At 34.5% G+C, this 23,458-nt stretch overlaps 2 protein-coding genes across 3 annotated transcripts in view; one reads left to right on the top strand and one right to left on the bottom strand.

Annotated features, from left to right (window-relative positions):
* Window positions 1-23,458, bottom strand: part of LOC131805627 (tachykinins-like) — a 68,618-nt gene that overhangs the window by 12,761 nt on the left and 32,399 nt on the right. The gene's annotated exons all lie outside the window — the stretch shown is intronic.
* The window catches only part of LOC101890434 (beta-galactosidase), a 267,558-nt gene continuing 265,321 nt past the window's right edge, over window positions 21,222-23,458 (top strand). Inside the window, exon 1 of the mRNA XM_059129018.1 lies at window positions 21,222-21,414. The gene's annotated coding sequence lies outside the window, so the exon portion shown is untranslated. The remainder of the gene's footprint in view (window positions 21,415-23,458) is intronic.

Below are 23,458 nucleotides of genomic sequence, written 5' to 3' on the forward strand. Positions count from 1 at the left end.
AATCTTTTGTGTCTCGTACCATCGCTCGTGGAAGTGGACGGAAGAGAACACCAACATCAGCAGAAATGGTTCGAAAAGTAAAAAAAGCGACTTGATCGAAACCTGCGTCGCAGTGGCCGAAAAAATGGCTCGTGAGCTGAACATATCGCAATATTCCATTCGGCAAATATTGAAAAATGAGCTCGGGGTAAAGCCATTGAAATGCCAAAAAGTGCAAGAACTCACATAGCAACAGAAAGAAAATAGACGCAAAAGAGCTAAACAGTTGCTTCGCTTGGCCGAAAGTGGTGAACTGCCGAATTTAGTTTTCTCCGATGAGAAAACACTCGTTATCCAGCAGTTTGTAAACAACAACAAAACAAAATGATCGTGTTTACTTGCCACAGAGGTCAGCTGAAAATGTGCACCTTCCGTTGGTCACCAGAACTCAAGCGCTGACCATGGTGATGGTGTGGGCCGCCATAACAGCCGATGGTCGCTCTCCGCTCCTATTAATCGACCGTGGTAGCAATTTCTCCTGGCATCAAAATAAATGCCGAATATTATCGCGAAAATATTCTGCAGGGTGTATTAGAGCCTTGGGCACGTAAACATTTTGGCCGCAGACCTTGGACATTCCAACAGGACTCAGCATCATCGCTCTCAGCACGCGCCACCCAAGAATGGCTACAAAATGAGGTTCCTCGCTTCATTTCCAGCGCACAATGGCCAGCGCAAAATCTCCGGATACCAATCCGTTGGACTGGAGTATTTTGGAATGCAAGGTTGGCACTAAAAAATACCAAAGTGTCGATCACCTCCAGCAAGTGCTTAATCGGGAATGGGCCAAAATACCGCAAAGCAACATTCGGGCTGCGTGTGACGGTTTCATTGACCGTTTGAAGGCAAATCTAAACAAATCTAAACGTATTCTGAAATTTGATGCTATTTCCGAATTTTTTCTGCTTTCATTTAATAAAATTAAAAAAAAAATGTTAAAAACGATGCCGTTTGACTTTGTTGCAGTTTTTTTATACCCTCCACCTTACTATGGGGGGTATATTAACTTTGCCATTCCGTTTGTAACTCCTCGAAATTCTCATGTTAGACCCAACAAAGTATATATATTCTTGATCTGTGTCTGTCTGTCCCTCTGTCTGTCTGTCTGTTGTAATCACGCTATCTTTCGAACGATTTGAGATAGAAGGTTAAAATTTTGCACACATGTTTATTTTGCCAGTAGGCGAAATAGGTCTATGTTTTCATATAGCCCCCACATAATGGTACCTCCCAATATTCGGTATTTTGATGATTTTAGCGTCATTATTCACGGGAATTGTTTCAAATTTGGCATTTGAAGTTCAAAATGGATACTTCAGCCTATGAAAGAAAATTGTCGGTGCAAGTCCACGTCTTCGTATAGCCCCCATATAACGGTACCTCCCGATATTCGGTATTTTGATGATTTTAGCGACATTATTCACCGGAATTGTTTCAAATTTAGTATTTGAAGATCAAAATGGATGCTACACCCTAAGACAGAAAATTGTCTGTGCAGGCCCACGTCTTCATATAGCCCCCATATAACTGTACCTCCCGATATTCGGTATTTTGATGATTTTAGTGACATTATTCACCGGAATTGTTTCAAAATTGATATTTGAAGTTCGTTATGGGAACTACAGTCTGTGACAGAAAATTGTCTGTGCGGGTTCAGGTCTTCGTATAGGCCCCATATATCAGTACCTCCCTATATTCGGTATTTTGGCGATTTTAGGTACAATACCCACCGAAATTGTTTGAGATGTGGTATTTGAAGTTCCTAATGGATGCTACAGCCTGTTACAGAAAATTGTCTATGCTGGTCCAGGTCTTCGCACAGCTCCAATTTAACGGCACCTCCTTATATACGATATTTTGATGATTTTAGCTACATTATTCACTGTTTATTACAAGTTTCGAATTTGAATATGGTAATGGCTTATGACAAACAATGCCTATGTATGTCCACGTCGTATAGACCCCAATATAACGGCTATATTCGGTATTTTTAAAATTTTAACAGAATTTTTTAAGGATTTTATTTTTTGAAAATTTCCAAATTCGTTGCAAATGGTGGAGGGTATTAAAAGTTCGGCCCGGCCGATCTTACTGCTTTTTAACTTGTTCAAGTTTCGCATTTGAATATTGTAATAGCTTATGACAGCAATTGCCTTTGCAGGTCCACGTCGTCATTAAGACCCTAATATACGGCTACTTTCGGTATTTTAATAGAATTTTTAACGGATTTTATTTTTCTAAAAAATTGCAAAATTCGTACCAAATGGTTAAAATTTTTTCCTTGTTTTTTTTTATAAAATCCTACAATTGCAACTTTCAAAAAGTATTGCAAAATTCTTAAAAAAAAAAACCACTGTTAGTTGCCGTAGAAATTCTGTATTCTATTCGAAATTCTGTAAAAATGTATACTGGAGTTTATAAAATTGTAATGTTAACTGGTCTTCGAACTTACACCCATAGAATATTAGACCAATTTCCCCCCAAGAACACCTTCCAACATGTAAATATGTTTTTATGTACCCAACGTATGTTTGCTCAAAAAAAGTAAGAGCCGGCAATTATGAATGCTGAATAAATATTAAGAAATAAAAAAGGGGGACATGGACATTTGACAATATGTTTCGATCAGATCTAATATGCATATGTGTGCGTGTGTGCATGTAGGTTCTGTAAATAGCCGGAACAAAATTGTAAGGGCCACAATTATAATAAGCCATAGACTGAGCTTTGTTCGAGGAGTAAATCAAAACATATCCGTCAGGCAAATCCACATAAACAAGTGTCTGTTTGGAATCAAGGTTTCTTCGCCATTTTGTAAAAAAAAAACAACAACAAAAAAAACACAAACCCGAGAAAAAGCAAATGTTTACCTAGTAGCAAATTTCTCCTCGACAGGATCGGATTTGTGGGGAGTGTTTTTTTTCACGCTCCATTCCAAGCAATAAACAATGCTACGTGTGGGCATTTCTGTTTCTGTTTTTTGCAGAGATTGGAAATTGAATCAACAAATATTCATATGGACCACATACAGATATTCTCACCCACATATGTGTGATATGCATACACATATGGATATGAATGCATGTGCGTGTGTGTTTGTTGTATTGATAACACCAGTTTATTGTGTTGTGTGTGCTTTGTGTTCTTTGTCCTATTTGTTTAACATTTTGTTTACATATCCGCACTTCTGTTGACTGGTTTTGTTTTCTAGGCGTGTTTTTTTTTGTTCTTCTCGGCAGTCACAACTTTTTCGATTAATTTAAATTTTTGATTTCTTTTACTTGGTCGGGGGGTTTTTTTGCTATGTCAATGGGGTTTTAAGAGGGTGTATTTGGTCGGGATGATGGGATTTTTTTTCAAAGAAGCCTCAATAAAAAATTAATGTTAAACTTAATATTTATGTCGTGGCAAAGAATCGAGAAGAAATTGTAAAAATTATCTTAAAACCAAGTAAAAATGCTATAAGTTCGGCCGGGTCGAACTTTGAATACCCTCCACCATTTGGAACGAATTTGGCAATTTTCAAAAAAAAAAAAAAAAAAAATCCGTTAAAAATTCTGTTAAAATCTTAAAAATCTCAAATGTAGCCGTCATATTAGGGTCTAAACGTCGACGTGGACCTGCATAGGCAATTTTTGTCATAAGCCATTAAAATATTCAAACAAAAATATTCAAAATATTCAAAAAAAAAAAAAAAAAAAAAAAAACAAAATTGTAAACATTATCTTAAAACCAAGTAAAAATGCTGTAAGTTCGGCCGGGCCGAACTTTGAATACCCTCCACCATTTGGAACGAATTTGGCAATTTTCAAAAAAAAAAAAAAAAAAAAAATAATAAATAAATAAATAAAATCCGTTAAAAATTCTATTAAAATCTTAAAAATCTCAAATGTAGCCGTCATATTAGGGTCTAAACGACGACATGGACCTGCATAGGCAATTTTTGTCATAAGCCATTAAAATATTCAAATGCGAAACTTGAAAAAAAAAAAAAATTCGGTGGAAAATGTAGTTAAAATCATCAATAAAGGGAGGTACTTTTAATAGGGGGGCTATATCAAAATGTGGAGCTGAACAGACATTTTCTGCCTTAGGCTGCAGTATTCATTACGGACTTTAAATACCAAATTTGAAACAATTCCGATAAATAGTGTCGCTAAAACCATCAAAATAGCGAATATCGGGAGGTACCGTTATAAGGGGGCTATATGAAGACGTGGACCTGCACAGACAATTTTCTGTCTTAGGATGTAGTATCCTTTACGAACTTCAAATATCAAATTTAAAACAATTCCGGTGCATAATGTCGCTAAAATCATCAAAATACCGAATATCGGGAGGTGCCGTTGTATGGGAGCTATACCAAAACGTCGACCTACATGGCCCATTTTCAATACTAAAAGTCCAGCAGACATAATATACATTTGAGTAAAATTTTATCAATCTACTTCAATTCGTTCGGAAGCTAGAGTGATATCCACAGACGGACGGACATCGCTAAATCGACATAGAACTTTAAGCTGATCAGGAATATATACACTTTGTGGGGGTCTAAAATGTATATTTGGAGGTGTTAAAAACGGAATGACAAACTTAATATACCCTCCATGCAATGGTGGAGAGTATAAAAATGTAGAATTTAGATCCTGGACTGAGTAGAATTTTCAGCAAAACCCGAAATTTTGGACCCCCAGAAGAAAAATCTATTCAACGTCCCTAGTCTTTGATCCTCTGAGGCACTCTATAAAATGTCTTTACAAAATCTACGACTTGGGCGCCACTATCTTGATCCTTGCATTTTTTCAATTTTTTTTCTGTTGCCTGGAAATAGTTTCAATTTTTAAACATCTCGCCCTTGGAAGAATAGTTTGGAATCTTGGGTGAGTCATCAAACATTATTTTCAGAAGTCCCTGGTTTGTGGTATTGAAGTAGATGCAAAAATTCTTTTAAAATTCTAAGACCTAGGCTATTGCAAGAGTCACACGATTTAAGGTCTTGGAGAATCATAAAAATCAAAAGTAGGACTTTTATTATCAATTTTATGCACATAATTGTTAATCCAAATGTTAACCTTTTTTTGTGGGGGGGTGGGGGTGTGTGTCAGAATGAGTGGACCTATAAATTCCATATTCACATCAGATCTCTGGTTTAGAGACATATTTCGAAATAGCAAATTTGAAAAGAATCGCTGACATGTCTCGCATGTAATTGGAGATATAAATATTGAAAATTGTGACCCTTTGTGGGGGTGGTACCACAAGGAGTGGTCTGATATATTCCATCTTCAAGCCAGATCTTGTGCTGAAAGAAATATTGGGATGTGCCAAATTTGAAAAGAATCGTATGCTCATTTTAAATTCTTTGAGCGTTATGAATATTAACAATTTTGACACGTTGTAGGGGGGAGTGGCCCGATATATTCCATTTTCCACCTGATCTTGCCTTGATTGAAATATTGGAATATGCCGAGTTTGAAACTAATCGGATACTTATCTTCTGGGTTTTTTTTAAGAGTTTTATTGTAATTCAAAATTCTGACCAGTTAAGGGGGAGGTTTCAGAAGGAGTGCGCCAATATATTTCATTTGCACACCGGATCTTATGTTGATAGACATACTGGGATGTGTCAAGTTTGAAAAGAATGGAATGTGTATTTTGCATTCTATGAGGGTTATGGGAATTTTGACTCTTTGTGGGGGATATACCAGAGGGAGTGTTCCGATATCTAACATCTTCACAAAAGCTCTTGTGTTCATAGAAATATTGGGATATGCAAAATTTGAAAAGAATCGGATGCGTTTTTTTGCATTCTATGATGGTTATGGGTATTTTGACCCGTTGTGGGCGAGGTACCGGAGGGAGTGGCCTGAACTATCCCATCTTCATACAAGAAATAAGGTTAGATTATTGAATTCTTCTTTAATATTTTATTTGCCTTGTGATTATTTAAAACGTTAACCCCATTGGTGGGTAGGTACTTAAAGGAGTGGTCCGATATTGTCAATTTTTGCAGATATTTTCCATTCTGGCCTAACACTGACGCAAATATTGGGATTTGCAAAGTTTGCACAAAATTAGATGATTCATTCTTGTTCTTTGAAATAAAATATTTTCTTTTAAAATGTTCATCTTTTTGGGGAGGTACCAGTGCCTGCTACTTCCCATATCTTAAATCCAGATGCCAACAGAGACCTCAAATTCCAAATTTTGTTCCATTTAGTACTTTTCGTACAAACACAGTACGCTTTTTCAAAACAATCTCCATATCTTAACCTCAGGTATTAAATTTCAGGATTTCAGCTCCATCCCCTTACCCAATACCAAATTTAGAACCATTTAGCACTTTTCGTAAAATTATAGTACGGATTTGCAAACCCACCACCAGATACAAAGATCTCAATATCAAATTTCGGAATTCCAGCCATACTTCTTCAAGCTCTATTCCTTCGCCCAATACCAAATGTATTACCACTTCGAAGTATGCGTATTATCATTCCCAAATCCACCTACCTCTCTCAAAACAATATACCAACAGTGGCCTTCATATCAAATTTGAGGATTCCAGACCTATCCCTTTACCTAATAAAACAATTTAGTACCATTCCGTACTTTTCGTACAAGTATAGTACACATTTTCGAAACCACCTCCATATGCCTAGGCCAGACATGAACAGCAACCCTAATACCAAATTTCAAGCAATATATGTTCACCCAATACCAATTTGTAAAATAAGAGCAGCCGCAAAATATGCATAATTGGAATAAATGGGAGAGTCATCTAAAGATCTTTAAAAAATTCCTTGAATTAATCTAAAAAATATTAAAAAAAAGAAATTTAATTTTAAAATTTTATTTTCTTTTAGAAAACATAGTTGAAATTAAAAAAAAAAATGTAAGAACTAAACATTAAAAACCTTTGTATACCGTGAAAATACTATATAAAAATATATATTATTATTATTTTCTTTAATTTCTATCATTCCAAAAAAGTGTCCCCCCTAACCACAAAGACAAAGCTGTTGATAACTGAACAAAACACATGAAGAGAGTCAGCTTTTATTTTCAATTCCTTAGAAAGCGCAAATGAATTCCACACATAATGCTGAAAAGGTTTCTTGTGACATTCCGATCACATATCACACGTTGGGTAAATATTAAACAAATCTAAAGTTAAAATGATGATTCCATATTTATGAATCTATTATGAGATGCAGGGCAATGAATGGATGAATGGCGGAAGAGAATATGTGGCTGCAGGAGAATAAAAAAGTGCAAAGTGGGTCATTCATTACTCCTAGAAAGTGTCAAGGATAGCTTACAATTTCATATACCATTGTATGTTACTCATACTTACATTCATAGTATGTAAAACATTTAATTGTATGCATTTTATGTTCGAGAGAAACTCCCATTTCTGCCATAATCTTTTATAATACTAATTTCCCGAAATAACACTCTTGTTAACATTTCTTGGCATTAAAGAAAATATTACGCCCTGTCATGTTTTTCCCTCGTTACAAAAAAACGCGCCAATTTAAATCAAACCAATGAAGATAATAACGCCATCTCTCCCTCTCTCAATCTCTTTCACTCCCTCTCTGTCACTCTCTCTCTCTCTCTCTTCAAAGCTCTACATCCTTCCCTTTTATTTACATTGTGTCACCATAAATACTATAAATGTTTGTAATATAAAATATTAGAACAGGAAATGCCATCATGATTTTTGCTGCAATGCAATAATAAATACAACAGCAACAACAGTAGCAGCAACAACAGCATCACAATCTATTTACAAGAACTCATGAGAATGCACAAATTTGCTTGGAGCGGGAGATGGAGAAGTGAGTAAAGAATTTGTACCACAAAACGTGTCTTGTTATTTATGACAAATGACGTTTAAAAAGTAGGTTGTTTAGCTGCTGGTGGAGCAGCAAATAGCGACAATAACAAAAAAAAACTTGTTGGGTTATCTTTGGTGGGGGGCTATAAACGCTGTGAGAGAGAATAAGTGCATCAGAGGGAAACCTTTTTGGGTGAAATGAAGATTTTTTAAGAATGTTTCTAAAGGACTTTTTGAGCATTGAAACGGGGATCTTTCAAAGATAATTTTGAGGAGACCTGGATTTTTAAATAATTTTTTTTCTGAAGGGTTATTAGAGGGTAAAACTTGAATTTATTCAAATAATTTTTTGAAGCACTATCTGTCGTTTTTTTGAAGGACTACAGGGTGAGATAAAAAACTGCAACAAAGTCAAACGTCATAATTTTTAATTTTATTGAATGAAAGCATAAAATGTCGGAAATAGCATCATATTTTAGAATAAGTTTAGATTTGTTCGAATTGGTCACCTTTGGCACGAATTAACGGCCAATGAAACCGTCACATGCTGCCCGAATGTTGCTCTGCTGTATTTTGGCCCATTTTCGGCGAAGCGCTTTCTTGAGGTCATCGACACTTTGGTATTTTTTAGTGCCAACCTTGCTTTCCAAAATACTCCACACACAGTAATCCAAGGGATTGGTATTCGGAGATTTTGGTGACCATTGTGCGCTGGAAATGAAGCGAGGAACCTCATTTTGTAACCAATGTTGGGTGGCGCGTGCTGAGTGCGATGGTGCTGAGTCCTGTTGGAATGTCCAAGGTATGCGGCCAAAATGTTTGCGTGCCCAAGGCTTTAATACACCCTCCAGAATATTTTCGCGACCAGATTCGCGATATGTTCCATTGCCGAATTTTTCATTCGAAATTTAAAAGTACATGTTTCATTGCCGTTTGTTCCCTAACAAAATTTTCTTAGAAATTCAGTTTTCATTTCCGAATTGTTCCTCAGAATATTTTCTTAAAAATTTACGTTTCATTTCCGATTTGTTTCTTAGAAATTTAAAAAAATACACGTTTCATTGCCAAATTGTTCCATATAAAATTTTTTTAAAAATGCACTTTTGCTAAATTGTTCTATAAAATCTTTTCCTTTAAAATACACGTTTCATTGCCGAGTTGTTCCCCAGACAATTTTTCCTTAGAAATTTATTTAAAAAAATTAACTTTTCATTGCCAAATTGTTTCTAATAATATTTCTTTAAAACCCCACGTTTATTATTCACATTTTTACTCTGAATTTTTTTAACAAAACCCTTCGTTGTATAGCCGAATTGTTACCTAGAAAATTTTATTGAAAAATCCACGTTTAATTTCCGATTATTCCTCAAAATATTTTCTTAAAAATCCAAATTTCATTGCCGAATGTTTCCATAAAAAAATTTCTTAAAAATTCACGTTTCATTGCCAAATTGTTCCTAAGAGAGATTTCTTTGAAAACCAACGTTTCGTAGCAAATTTTTTCTTTAGAATTTTTCTTTTCAATAAAAACCCTAGTTTCATAGCCGAATTGTTCCCTAAACAATTTTATTAAAAAATTCACTCTTCATTTCCGAAGTGTTCCTCAAAATATTTTCTTAAAAACTTCAAGTTTCATTGCCGAATTGTTTCTAAGAAATTTATCTTAAAAAATTCACCTTTTATTGCCGAATTGTTCCAAAGAAAATTTTCTTTAAAATTTCCACGTTTCATAGTCAAATTTTTCCTCAGAAATTGTTTTTAAAAACCCACGGTTCGTTGACGAATTTTTCACCAGAAATTTTTCCTAAAAAAATCACGCTTCAAGGGGAAATTCTCTCAGACAATTTTCTTAAAAATTACATTTCTTTTTTTTTTTTTGGTCGAATGGTCTTTTAAAATTTTTTGTTAAAAAATTCACGTTCCATAGCCGAATATTTTCTATATTTTCTTAAAAAATCCAGGTTTAATAGCCAGTTCCATAAACATTTTTCATAAAAAATCAGCGTTTCATTGCCAAATGGTTTCTTAGAAACTATTCTCAATTTTTTTTTAAAGCCATGTTGCATTGCCGAATGATTTCTGGAAGGAGGTGTAATATTCGTTAAAAATCCTGTTTAAAAAAATCTTCAAAAACCCAAAAATGAAAAAGTTATAATTTTTTTTTAATATGTGTTCTCGACTTTGAATAAGTCTTAAAATAGGGTTTTAAAATTCAAGATTGGGGCCTTGAAGAAATCTTGAAAAATTCATGTCATCGAGAATTTAGGGACTCGTGGAAAAGCATATGTACTTTTCAGAATCCACGATTTGGAGCTTTGAAAAAGTCTTAAAAATTAATTTTAAAAAGATTCCATAATTTGAGGTCATTCAAGAGTCTTGAACGTTAAATTCAATAATACTCGATATGGGGCCTTGAAAGAGACTGTACGATTTGAGGGCTTAGAAATCATATCAAAAATCCACCGTTTTGGTCCCTTAAAAATGTTGGGGCTTTGAAAGGGTTTTTTTATATTATGAAAAAGTCCCAATGGATGGGGTGCTCTGCAGCACTCAGTCGCGTTGAATATATTTTTTTGCCACAAATAAAATTTATTACCACCACTTATTTTGCATAAATGCCATCATGACACAGTGGCTGCGTGCATTGGCACCTGCAGCCGCCATAAACATACAAATTGAAATTGATTTATCGGCGACAGCATCAACGGCATATCTCCCCCTCTCCAGCTCCCATCCATCCCATCATCATATTGAACATTTAGAGAGAAAGGCGCAAATGTTTGAAGTTCTTAAACTTATTGAAGTGAAAACTTAAGCAAAAGTTGTCCTATATAGCTCCCAGCATCCTACCGTCCGGTCGATCATTCTTCCATACCACCAGTAGTCGTCGACTATCAATCAGCCTGCCAGTCAGTCATCCAACCAACCAGCCAGTCATACATTTACCAATTCATTTTCCAGCCATTCCATTCAATCTACATAAAGTTTAGCAATTGAAAAAATTGACATGGCGACAATTCAATTCAATTTGAATCAATAATCAACAGGTTGTGGTTGTTGTTGTTGTTGTTGCGGTTATGGTCGCCAACGATCTTGTGTTTATCTTCCAGAGACAAAGTAAGGCAGATGAACTACATGAGAGCATCTTACGGACGGCGAAATATTTTAAAGTCCGACAAATATTTATATTTGCCATAATTCGGTGATTACTTTTTGCCGTAAAACGAGGTGAAATTTCAATATTTATTTCGGGGAAGGATGACCGGTGGAACAGTAAGACATAAAGAAAATTTTCTTTTAAATCCATGTTTCATGGACTTTGGTTGTTACTCAGAAATCCTTATGAAAAATCCATGTTCCAATGCCGAGTTGTACCTCATATTTTGTTTTATAAGATTCAACTTTTATGTCCGGATGGTCCCTCCGAAAATGTTCTTAAAATATTTGCATATTTCGAAAATGTTGTTAAAATATTCGCATTTTATTGCCTAACTGTTCCTCGGAAGATTCTATCAAGAAACCGATTTTTCATTGCCGAATTGTGCCTCAGAATTTTTCTAAATCTACATTTCGAAAATCTTCTTAGATATGCACATTTCATTGCCGAAGTGTTTCTCAGAAATGTTTTCATGTGATCCATGTCCATGTTTCATTTCCAATTTGTCCCTCAGAAAAGTAACATTAAAAAATCCTCATTTCCTGTCTACATGGTTCCTTCGATAATGTTATTAAAATAGTCACGTTTCATTTCCGAAGTGTTACTCAGAATTTTTTTTTTTTTAAGAAAACCATGTTTCATTGCCGATGTGTTGTTTCAGAAAAAATTAAAAAAAAAAAAACAAATTTCATGTCCGGATGGTCCCTTCAAAAATGTTATTAGAAAATTCACGTTTCATTATCGAAGAGTTCCTCAGAATTTTTTTAAGAAAAGCCTGTTTCAATGCCGATGTGTTCCTCACAAAAAATTAAAAAACTAATTTCATGTCCGGATGGTCGCTTCGAAAATGTTTTTAGAAAATTCACGTTTTATTACCTCCGAAAATTCACGTTTCATTACCAAAGTGTTCCTCAGAGAATTTTTAAAAATATCTAAATTTCATTGCCGAATTGTATCTTAGAAAAATTTCTTTAAAAAAATCCACATTTAGTGGCCGAAAGATCCCTCCGAAAACGTTCTTAAATAAGTCACGTTTCATTGCCGAAGTGTTCCACAGAAATTCTTATTGAATATACATGTTCCATTGTCGATTTGTCCCTCAGAAAATTTTCTTAAAAAATCCACATTACACTTCTTTACGAAAAGGCTTAGAAAATTTAGTTTCATTGCCGAAATGTTCCTTAGACAATTTTATTTAAAAATTGCACGTTTTATTGCCGAATTGTCCCTCAGAAAAATAACTTAAGAAATCCATGAAAAATGTCTTAAGAAATTATGTCCGGATGGATGGTACCTCCTAAAATTTTCTTAAAAAAAGTCACCTTTCATTGCCGATGTGTTCCGCAGAAAATTTCATTAAGAAATTCATATTCCATTGCCGAATTGTGCCTCAGAAAAATTCTTTGAAAATTCACATTTCATGTCCCTCCAAAAATGTTCTTGGAAAATTCATGTTTCATTGCCGAAGTGTTCCTCGGAAAATGATATTAAAAATTCCACGTCTCATTGCTAAATTGTGTCTCAGAAAAAAAAAATTCTTAAAAAAAACACAGTTAATGGCCGGATGGTCCCTCCGAAAACGTTCTTAAAATTGTCACGTTTCATTGCCGAAGTGTTCCACAGAAATTCTAATTGAAAATTCATGTTCCATTGCCGATTTATCCTTTAGAAAAATTTCTTTATTTTTTTTTTTATAAATTTCACGTCTTTACGAAAATGTTAAGAAAATTCACGTTTCATTGCCCAAGTGTTCCTCAGAAATTCTTATTAAAAAATCCATGTTTCATTGCCGAATTGTGCCTCAGAAAAAAATCTTTAAAAAATTCACATTTCATCTCCGGATAGTCTTCGAAACTATCTTAAAAAAGTTAAGTTTCATTGCCAAAGAGTTATTCAGAAAATTTGATTAAAAAACTCATGTTTTATTGCCGAAATTGTGCCTCAGTAAAATTTCTTGAAAAAAGTCTACATTCCATCTCCGGATAGTTCCTTTGAAAATAAAATGTTTTCCACAGAAAATGTGATTGAAAACCCCATGTTTCATTACCGAATTGTGCCTTAGAAAAATTTTTCTTAAAAAATCCTAATTTCATGGCCGGATGATTCTTTAGATAATTTTCTTTAAAAAGTCACATTTCATTGCCGATGTGTTCCTCAGAATTTTTTTTAAGAAAACCATGTTTCATTACCAGTATTTTCCTCAGATTTTTTTAAATCCACATATCATGTCCGAATGGACCTTACGAATATGTTTAGAAAATTCACGTTTCATTACCGCAGTGTTCCTTAGAAAATTTTCTTAAGAAATCCATGATTTAAAAAATCTAAAAAAAAATATCATCTTATGTCTGAATGGTCCCTTCGAAAATGTTCTTAGAAAATTCACGTTTCATTGCCGATGTGTTCCTTATAGATTTTGTTTGAGAAATTCATGTTTCATAGTCGAATTGTGCCTCAAAAAATTCTTAAAAAAAAAATTTTGTTCAGAAAATTTTCTTTAAAAAGCCACGTTTCATTGCCGATTTGTTCCTCAAATTTTTTCTTGAAATACCCATGTTTCATTGTCGAATTGTGTCAAAAAATTCTTAAAAAACTACTTTTCATGGCCGTATGGTCCCACCTTAATTGTTTTTACAAAATGTCACGTTTCATTGCCGAAGTGTTCCTCATAGATTTTTTTAAAAAAATCCGTATTTTATTGTAAAATTGTGCCTAATTTTTTTTTTTGCTGTGAAAAAGATCTGCCAATAGAACTTGAGTCGAACCTGGAGAGTTTCTAGTGTGTAATTCGCATATGCTAATTTGCAATAAGTTCAATATACTACTTTCAGGAGAACGGCCCTTGTAAGCCATCATCCACACCAAATATGCCTGATGAGCCGCTTAACCAACGCCGAAACGCGTCGCATAGTCGTGAGTGTGTGATAGTGTCTATCTGGCTTTCCTTTTCACTGCAAATTTCAGATCATTAAGCTCGTCTCGAAAAAGAAAACAAACACATAAACATTTTTTTCCGTTCCGAAATTTTTTACTGCCGAAGTGTTCCTCAGAAATTTATATTAAAAAATCCATGTTCCATTGCCGAGTTGTTCCTCAGAAAAATGGATTAAGAAATCTACAATTGCATGTCCAGATGTTCTTAAAAAGTCACCTTTGATTGCTGAAGTGTTTCTCAGAATTTTTTATGTCCATGTTTCATTGCCAAATTGTTCCTCAGAAAAATTTCTAAGAAAATCCACACCGAAATTATTCTCAAAAAAGTCATGTTTTATTGCCGAAATATTCCTCAGAAAATTTTATACAAAAATCAATTATTCATTCGAATTGTGCCTCTGAAAATGTTCTTAAAAAATCCATATTTCATATCTGAAAATGTTCTTAAAAAAAATTATGTTTCATTGCTGAATTGTTTCTCAAAAATTTTTCTTTAAATATCCCTGTATCATTGCCGAATTGTGTCCAAAAAAAATCCACTTTTCTTGGCCGGATGATCGATATCACCTAAATTGTTTTTACAAAAAGTCACGTTTCATTGCCGAAATGTTCCTCAGAAAATTTTACTAAAATATCCATTTTTCACTGCCCTCAGAAAAATGTCTTAATAAATCCTTAAAACTGTAACGTTTTATTGCCGAAGTGTTCCTCAGAAATTTGTATTAGAAAATCTTTGTTCCACTGTCGAGTTGTTCCTCGGATGGTCCCTCCTAAAATTAGTACCTTTTCTAAAATATTCCCAAAAAATTTGAAAATTCGTTCCATTTAAATTATTTCCGTTCACCATTTTTTCACACAATTGCATTTAAATCTTCTCCTCCCATTCCATTGCCCCTGCTTAACCATTTAGGCGATGTTTTTTTATTCGAACAAATTAACCAAACACATATGGATAGTCCATGATAAGCTGGATGGATGAGTGGCACAATTGGCTGGATGGATGGATGGATGAGTAGTTCACATCACATCATATTGTATTTCATTTCATAGCCTATTTACGGCCCATTCAATACTCGGCTAATTACGAATCGACGATGCTGTGCAAATGGGAAAAACATTTTGAGACAAATAAATTGAACGAAATTTTCTCTGTTGCCAGTTTTAAATTAAAAATTGGATTCAATTAAAATGTCGGCCAATATGGAACACTTTGTAACACAGATAGTTGCGGGGGAAAAAAATTACTTAGTATTGTAATGCAGAAATGTAGGAAGTATACATAGGAGTGGAACGAAAATGAAATAATTTATGAAATAATTGAAAAAATCCCTAGGTTTTTTAAAAAATATTAAAAAAAACCAGTAAAGAAAGTCTTAAAGTCGGGCGGGGCCGACTTTATGATACCCTACACCACTTTGCTAATTTAGTAGAGCTCCGCATAACAATTAAAAGTTTTTTTGGGAGAATTCAATCATACACGCCATGATTATAATTATAATTTAAAGTTCAAAGGACTAAATATGCCGAAGTATTTGTATCTTTTAAATTCGGACTTGTATTGCCCATTTGGTGCACAATTAATTTGAAATCGAATAAAGATATATATATCGGAGCTACATCCAAATCGGAACCGATCTCGATAATATTTGGCAAATATATTTCAGAGCTGTATTTCATATATTTCCCTGAATATCGTTCTTACGGAGTGCATATTACGGCTGTGGGTAACACATATAACAAATCGGTTGAACAGTATATATGGGAGCTATAGCTATATCTGAACCGATCTTCACCAAATTTGACATACTAGCTTCTAGACTCAATTCGGTCGTAAGTGCCAAATTCCATCCCATTTGGGCAAATAATAGACGTTTGGTGCACAATCAAAGGTAAATCGGACGAAGTTATATATGGGAGCTATATCCAAATCTGAACCGATCTCGATAAAATTTAGCGAATGTATTTCTGAGCTGTATTTGATATATTTCCCCAAATATTGTTGTTACAGAGTGTATATTACGGCGGCGGTGGACAAAAATAACAAATCGGATGAACAATATATATGGGAGCTATAGCTATATCTGAACCGATTTCTATCACATTTGGCATACATATTTTCAGGCCTAATTTGGGTGTATATGCAAAATTCCATACAATTCGGGCTGATATTACACGTTTGGTGCACAATAAAAGTCAAATCGGACGAAGATATATATGGGAGCTATATCTAAATTTTGACCGATTATCTCCAATTTCAATAGGGTTCGTCCTTGGGCCAAACAAAAGATCTTTGCAAAATTTCATCTGGATCGGGCAATAAATGCGACCTGTACTTTGTTTACAAAAGTACATGGACAGACGGACGGACAGACGGACGGACGGACATGCATAAATCGACTCAGGATGTGATTCTATGCAGATCATCAAAAGGAGCTATGGGTCTATCTCGTTTCCTTCTGCCTGTTACAAACAAATGCACAAAGACATAATACCCTGACCACCTTGTGGTGTAGGGTATAATTATGTTTTGTTAAATTGCTAAGAAAATATCTCGGTTGAAGCGCGAATCTTGAAATTTTTGGTGAGGGTCATTGTTGATTTTTTTCGAAATTCGTACTTGAACGGTACGAAAAGTATTAAAAGGTACTATAAGTGTACGAAGAGTACTAAAATGTACTAAAATTTTTACAATTTGAATTTTTGGTGAACAAAAAATTCCGCATTTTAAAATTTTGATTGCTATTGCATGTTAGGATTGAGGTATGTAGATAGTTTTGGAAATTCGTACTTATGTGTACCCCATGGTACTAAATTTGGTACAATTTAAATTTTGGTAGAACCAATGGAGTTGGAATCCTGAAATTTTGGAAATTACATTACTATTGCATTATGGAACTGAGGAATGAAGGTAGTTTTGGAAATTCGTACTAATGAGTACTAAATGGTACTTAGTTTGGTACAATTTAAAATTTGGGAGAACCAATAGAGTTAAAATCCTGAAATTTAGAATTAAGAAGACTATTGCATTCTAGAACTGAGGAATGTAGGTAGTTTTAGAAATTCGTACGTATGTGTACTAAATGGTACTAAATTTGGTACAATTTAAATTTTGGTAGAACCAATGGAGTTGGAATCCTGAAATTTTGGAAATGACATTACTATTGCATTATGGAACTGAGGAATGAAGGTAGTTTTGGAAATTCGTACAAATGAGTACTAAATGCTACTTAGTTTGGTACAATTTAAAATTTGGGAGAACCAATAGGGTTAAAATCCTGAAATTTAGAATTAAGAAGACTATTGCATTCTAGAACTGAGGAATGTAGGTAGTTTTGGAAATTTGTACTTAAGTGTACTAAATGGTACTAAATTTGGTCCAAAGTGGAATTGTGATGAACCGATAGATCTGGAATTCTGAAATTTGAAAATAAAATTACTATTGCATTCTAGAACTAAGTGATGTTGGCAGTATGTAAATTCGTACTCACGTGTACTAAATGGTACTAAATTTGGTAAAAAGTGGAATTACGATGATCCGATGAAGCTGGATTTCTGAAATTTGGAATGAGGGTCACAGATGGAGTGCAGGATAGCTGTATTAAAGAATTTTTGGAAATTCCCACCATAAGTATATGAAAAGTACTAAAATGTACTATATTTGGTGGACGGCTAGTACTAAAAACTTCAAATTTGGAATTGGAATCAAGGTTGAGGAGTAGAGTCGATGTAAGGAGGTAGTTTTGGAAGTGTGTACTCAAATTTAGTGCAATTTGAATTTGGATGAACAGATGGACCTGGAATGTTGAAATTTTAAATTACTGGTGGAGTGTAGGTTATGATTGGGTTATGGTGGAAGTTTAGTACTTATGTGCCCGAAATCGTACTAAATTTGGTACAATTTCGATTTTGATGAACCGATAGATCAAATTTAGAAATATGATTACTATTGCATTCCAGGACTGAAAAATGTAGGTAGTTTTGGAAATTCGTACTTTTGTATATTAAATGGTACTAAATTTGGTACAATTTAAATTATAGCAGGACCAATAAAGTGGGAATCCTAAAATTTAGAAATAAAATTACTATTGCATTATGGGAGTGAGGGATGTAGGTAGTTTTGGAAATTTGTACTTATGTGTAATAAATGGTACTAAATTTGGTACAATTTAAAATTTAAGTTGAACCGGTAGCGTTGGAACCCAGATATTTTAAAATAAATAAGATTTCTATGGACGACTGTAGGATGTAGGTAGTTTTGGAAATTCGTACTTGAGTGTACTAAATGGTACTAAATTTGGGTTTGAGTGAACCAATAGATATGGTATCCTAAAAATTGGAAACAATATTATTGTCGGAGTGTAGGATTGGGATATGACGGTAGTTTTGGAAATTTGTACTTATATGTACTAAAGTGTACTATAATATTACAATTTGTATTTGGGCGAACTAACAGGGGTGGAATCCAAAAATTTGGAATTGGGATTATTGTGGGAGCGTGGAATTGGGGTATTTTGAAAGCTTTGGAAATTCGTACTTATCTACTAAATACTAAATAGTAATAAATTTGGTACAAATTGGAATTGGGATGGTGAAACTGGAATTCTGAAATTTGGAATAAGAGTCACTAATGGTGTGCAGGATAGATGTATCAAAGTTTTTTTTTGGAAATTCGAACTTTAAGTTTACGAAAAATTCTAAAATGGTACTAAACTTGTAAAATGGTACCCTTTGGAATTATACGAACGTATACAGCTAATAACTGGAAACTTGGTATGATTCTCATAAATTTCATGATCATGATTTTGGTGGTTTTGGAAATTTGTACCAAGTATGCGTACTGTACTATATGGTACCATATTTTTTTACAATTCGGGAAGAAGTTACAATGAACGGAAGAAGTTGTTAATTTGAAATTTTGGATTTTTTGGTAGTAGGTTTGTAATAGAGTGGTGGCTTTAGAAATGTGTCCTACAAATGTACGAAAAGTACTAAAATGGTACCATTTGTGATTATATGAATGGATAGAGCTAAAACCTTGAAATTTGGTATGAGAATCAAGTTTGGGAAAGTAAGTTTGATACATAAAGGTAGTTTTGGAAATGTGTACTACGCGTACACGAAAATTACTAAATAGTACTACAGGGTGTAATAAAAAAAACTGCAACAAAGTCAAACGCCAGAATTTTTACGTTATTTTTTAAATTTTTTTGAAGGGAAGCAAAAAATGTCGGAAATGGCATCAAATTTTAGAATAAGTTTAGATTTGTACGAATTGTTCACCTTTGGCACGAATTATGGCCTTCAAACGACCAAGGAAACCGTCACACGCTGCCCGAATGTTGCTCTGCGGTGTTTTGGTCCATTCCCGGCGAAGCACTTGCTTGATGTGATCGACACTTTGCTATTTTTTAGTGCCAACCTTGCTTTCCAAAATTCTCCAGACACAATAGTCCAACGGATTGTTATCCGGAGATTTTGGTGGTCATTGTGTGCAGGAAATGAAACGAGGAACCTCATTTTGTAACCATTCTTGGGTGTCGCATGCAGATTGCGATGATGCTGAGTCCTGTTGGAATGTCCAAGGTTTGCATGCCCAAGGCGGCCATATGAGTGGAGAGCGGCCATCGTCATTCGGCTGTTATGGCGGCCCACACCATCACCATGGTAGGCGCTTGAGTTCTGGTGGCCAACTGAAGGTGCATATTTTCAGCTGACCTCTTTGGCAAGTAAATACGATCATTTTGTTTGTTTACAAACTGCTAGACAACGAATGTTTTCTCATCGGAGAAAACCAAATTCGGCAGATCACCACTTTTGGCCAAGCGAAGCAACTCTTTAGCTTTTTTGAGTCTAATTTCTTTCAGTTGCGGTGTAATTTCTTGCACTTTTTGGAATTTCAATGGCTTTACTTAATTTTTGCTCATTTTTCAATATTTGCAGAATGGAATATTGCGATATTCCGAATGGTATATTGCGATATGTTTAGCTCACGAGCCCTTTTTCGTCCACTACGACGCGATTTTCGATCAAGTCGCTTCATTACTTTCTGAACCATTTCTGCTGATGTTGCTATTTTCTTTCGTCCACTTCCTTGACGTCGGGCTACGCGACCAGTATCACGGTAACGAGCGATAGTACGAGACACAAAAAGATTTACTCAGATTTAAATGCTGGAGTGCTCTAACGATACCCACTTGTGGTTTTCCAGCCGAATATAAAGAAATGACACTATCACGGTTGAATTCCATCACGAATAACTTTTTTTCTGAAAAATTCTCGCCAAAATGCTTTTGTAGGCTGGTAAACAATGTAATGAGCTATCACTGGAATAATTTTAACAGCTGTCGGACGAGTGGCTTAGAAATGATAGCAGTCTGAATTTGGTTGCGATTTTTTCGCGTTTTTTTTTTTGCGTTTTTCTTGAAAACGCCAATACACGTGTCTTCTTTTTTAGCTCTATTTTCATAATCTGCTGGATTTTCCCCGTAATTACATTTTATGTTCACCATGTTATCAATATCCATATATCCATATTTCGTACCAGCCCTTATCGAAAGATACTCCCTGATTGCGAGGGCCTCCCATTGTCACATACTTCCATTGCCAAGTGTAACTGTTAGAACTGTATCCAAGTTTTTTGTTTTGTTTTGTTTTTTTTTAATGGTATGAGAATACAATTTACTGTTCGAATGTTTGTTGTTTTTGTTGTTGTTGTATGTTTTTTTCTGTCTCTGTTTGGATAATTAAAGCCATGACATGTTCTCAAATTTCTGTCATGCAAGCGCAAGCGGAGAGACAATCAAGCGCCGGTAAAATGTAAATATTTTTATGAATTTAACAGCAGTTACGATCGAACTGTCCGATCGTACGGTTCGAAGTTGTCCGGTATTCGAAGAGTTTCAATTCTTTTCTTTTTGGATTTTTTGTTTTTGATTGGCATTCAATTAAACAATTGCTGAAAGAAACGGGTTGCAGTGACGATAAACATCAGGAAAAGAAAACCGTCATCCCGTCAAACTAGCGTCACCGCTAGAAAACTTAGTTTTTTTCTTGGTGTGTGTGTGTGTTCTTAAATATTTCCCCATTCACAAGAAAAAAAAAATAATGTAAAAAACAGAAGTGGAAAATAGATGAGAGAGAGGGGTGTTTTTTTGTGAATTCGTGACTTAACTGAATTTTTGAAAACTCAAAAAAAAAAAGAATAAAAAAAATATTTTTTTTTGGTGAAGTGACCAATTGATTGATTGACTCAAAAACGTTCTCTAGAGAATTTATTGGCTTTTTCTTTTCTTCGACATATTCTGTGCCATTTTCTTTGAATTTGGAACTACTCGCCATAATTGGACGGAGGCACGTCTGTGCTATTTCCTTATTTTCTACAGCTGAAACTTTGGAAGAAATTGAGCGGAAAAAGAAAGTGATTCCAACAAAATTTTAATAACCGGTAAGATTTTTTTTCAGATTTTGATTCAGAATTCTTTAGAGAGATATTATTTCCTATGGAAGGTCTCCGATCTGTCTTCTTTTAGAAGACAATTTTATAAACAAATCCAGTTATGCTTTCGATTATCAAAAAAAGTCATTAATTTTAGGAATCCCCCAGTGTGTCCCACTTTTTTTCAGCACGGATTTTGTCTAGCCACATGCGGTTTGTTTTTAATAGAATATCTGCCTTAATTAACCATTTCATTTTGTTAATTGTATTTTTTTTTGCCAATTTGGGTCATAGAATTTTTGGGGGGTTCAAAACTCTGATAAATAATTTTAGGTAATTATCTATTTAACACCAGGGTTAATTGAATTCAAATACAAAGCATTCAAATTTTGGAAGAAAAAAAAACGAGTAAAAAACAGCTAAGTTAGGTCGGGCCGAATTTTGAATACCCTCCACCATTTTGAAGAAATTTGAAAATTTTCAAAAAAAAAAAAAAAAAAAAAAAAAAAAATCCGAAAAAATATCTCTCAAATGAAACCTCTAATATGGAGCTATACGAAGTCGTTTTCCTACATAAGTAATTTTTTGTCATGGGCTGTAGAACCCATTACGAACTCCATTTACGAAATCTGAAACAATTCTGGTGAATAATACCGCTAAAATGATCAAAATACCGAATATCGGGAGGTACCCTTATACAAAGACGTGGACATGCACAGAAAATTTTCCGTCATAGGCTCTAATATCCATTACGAACTTCAAATACCACATTTGAAAAAATTCCGGTAAATAATGTCGCTAAAATAATCAAAATATCAAATATAGGGAGGTACCATTATATGGGGACTATATGAAGACGTGGAGCTGCACAGACAATTTTCTGTCGCAGGCTGTAGAACCCATTACGAACTTCAAATACCAAATTCGAAACTATTCAAGTGAAAAATGTCGCTAAAATCATCAAAATACCGAATATCGTGAGGTACCCTTATATGGGGGGCTATACGTAGGCGTGGAACTGCATAGACAATTTTCCGTCATAGGTTCTAATATTCACTGAGAACTTCAAATACCGAATTTGAAACAATTCCGGTAAACAATGTTGCTAAAAACATCAAAATACCGAATATCGTGAGGTTCCGTTATATGGGGGGTATATTAAGACGAGTAACTGCACAGACAATTTTCTGATGTAGGCTGTAGTACCCATTATGAACTTCAAATACCAAATTTGAAACAATTCTGGTAAATAATATCGCTACAATCTTCAAAATACTGAAAATAGGGAGGTTCGTATATATGGGGGCTATACGAAGACGTGGATCTGCACAGACAATTTTTTGTCCTAGGCTGTAGTACCTATTACGAACTTCAAATACGAAATTTGAAACGATTCCGGTGAAAAATACCGCTAAAATCACCAAAATACCGAATATCGGGAAGTACCAGTATATAGGGGGCTATACGAAGACGTGGACCTGCACAGACAAATTTCTGTCATAATCTGCAATATCTATTTCCAACTTCAAATACCAATTTGAAACAATTCCAGTGAATAATACCGCTAAAATCATCAAAATACCGAAAATAGAGGGGTACCTATATAGGGTGGCTATACCAAAACGTGAATCCTATATGGCCATTATTGCCAAAAGCCCTGCAGACATAAGATACATTTAAGTAAAATTTTATCAACCTACTTCATTTCGTTCGGAAGCTAGAGAGATTTCCACACACGGACAGGCGGACGGATCAAGAATAAATGCTGATCAAGAATAAATATACTTTGTGGGGTCTAAAATGTATATTTCGAGGTGTTACAAACGAAATGACAAACTTACTGTGGTGGAGGGTATAACAATGATTGTATTCTGAAAGGCTATGAAATAGATTAAACGTGGGTATATTTTAAAAATTATTTTAAAATGGGCCTTCAAAAAAGTGATTAAAAAAGCCAGGGAAAAAAAGTCGAAACTGATATTAACCCTTTGAAAGATATATTCAAATCTGAACCCATCTCCAAAAAAATTGGCCGAGGTATTTCTGAGCTGTA

Source organism: Musca domestica, unplaced genomic scaffold, assembly GCF_030504385.1.
Source record: "Musca domestica strain aabys unplaced genomic scaffold, Musca_domestica.polishedcontigs.V.1.1 59, whole genome shotgun sequence".
In the NCBI taxonomy this organism is placed as follows: Eukaryota; Metazoa; Arthropoda; class Insecta; order Diptera; family Muscidae; genus Musca; species Musca domestica.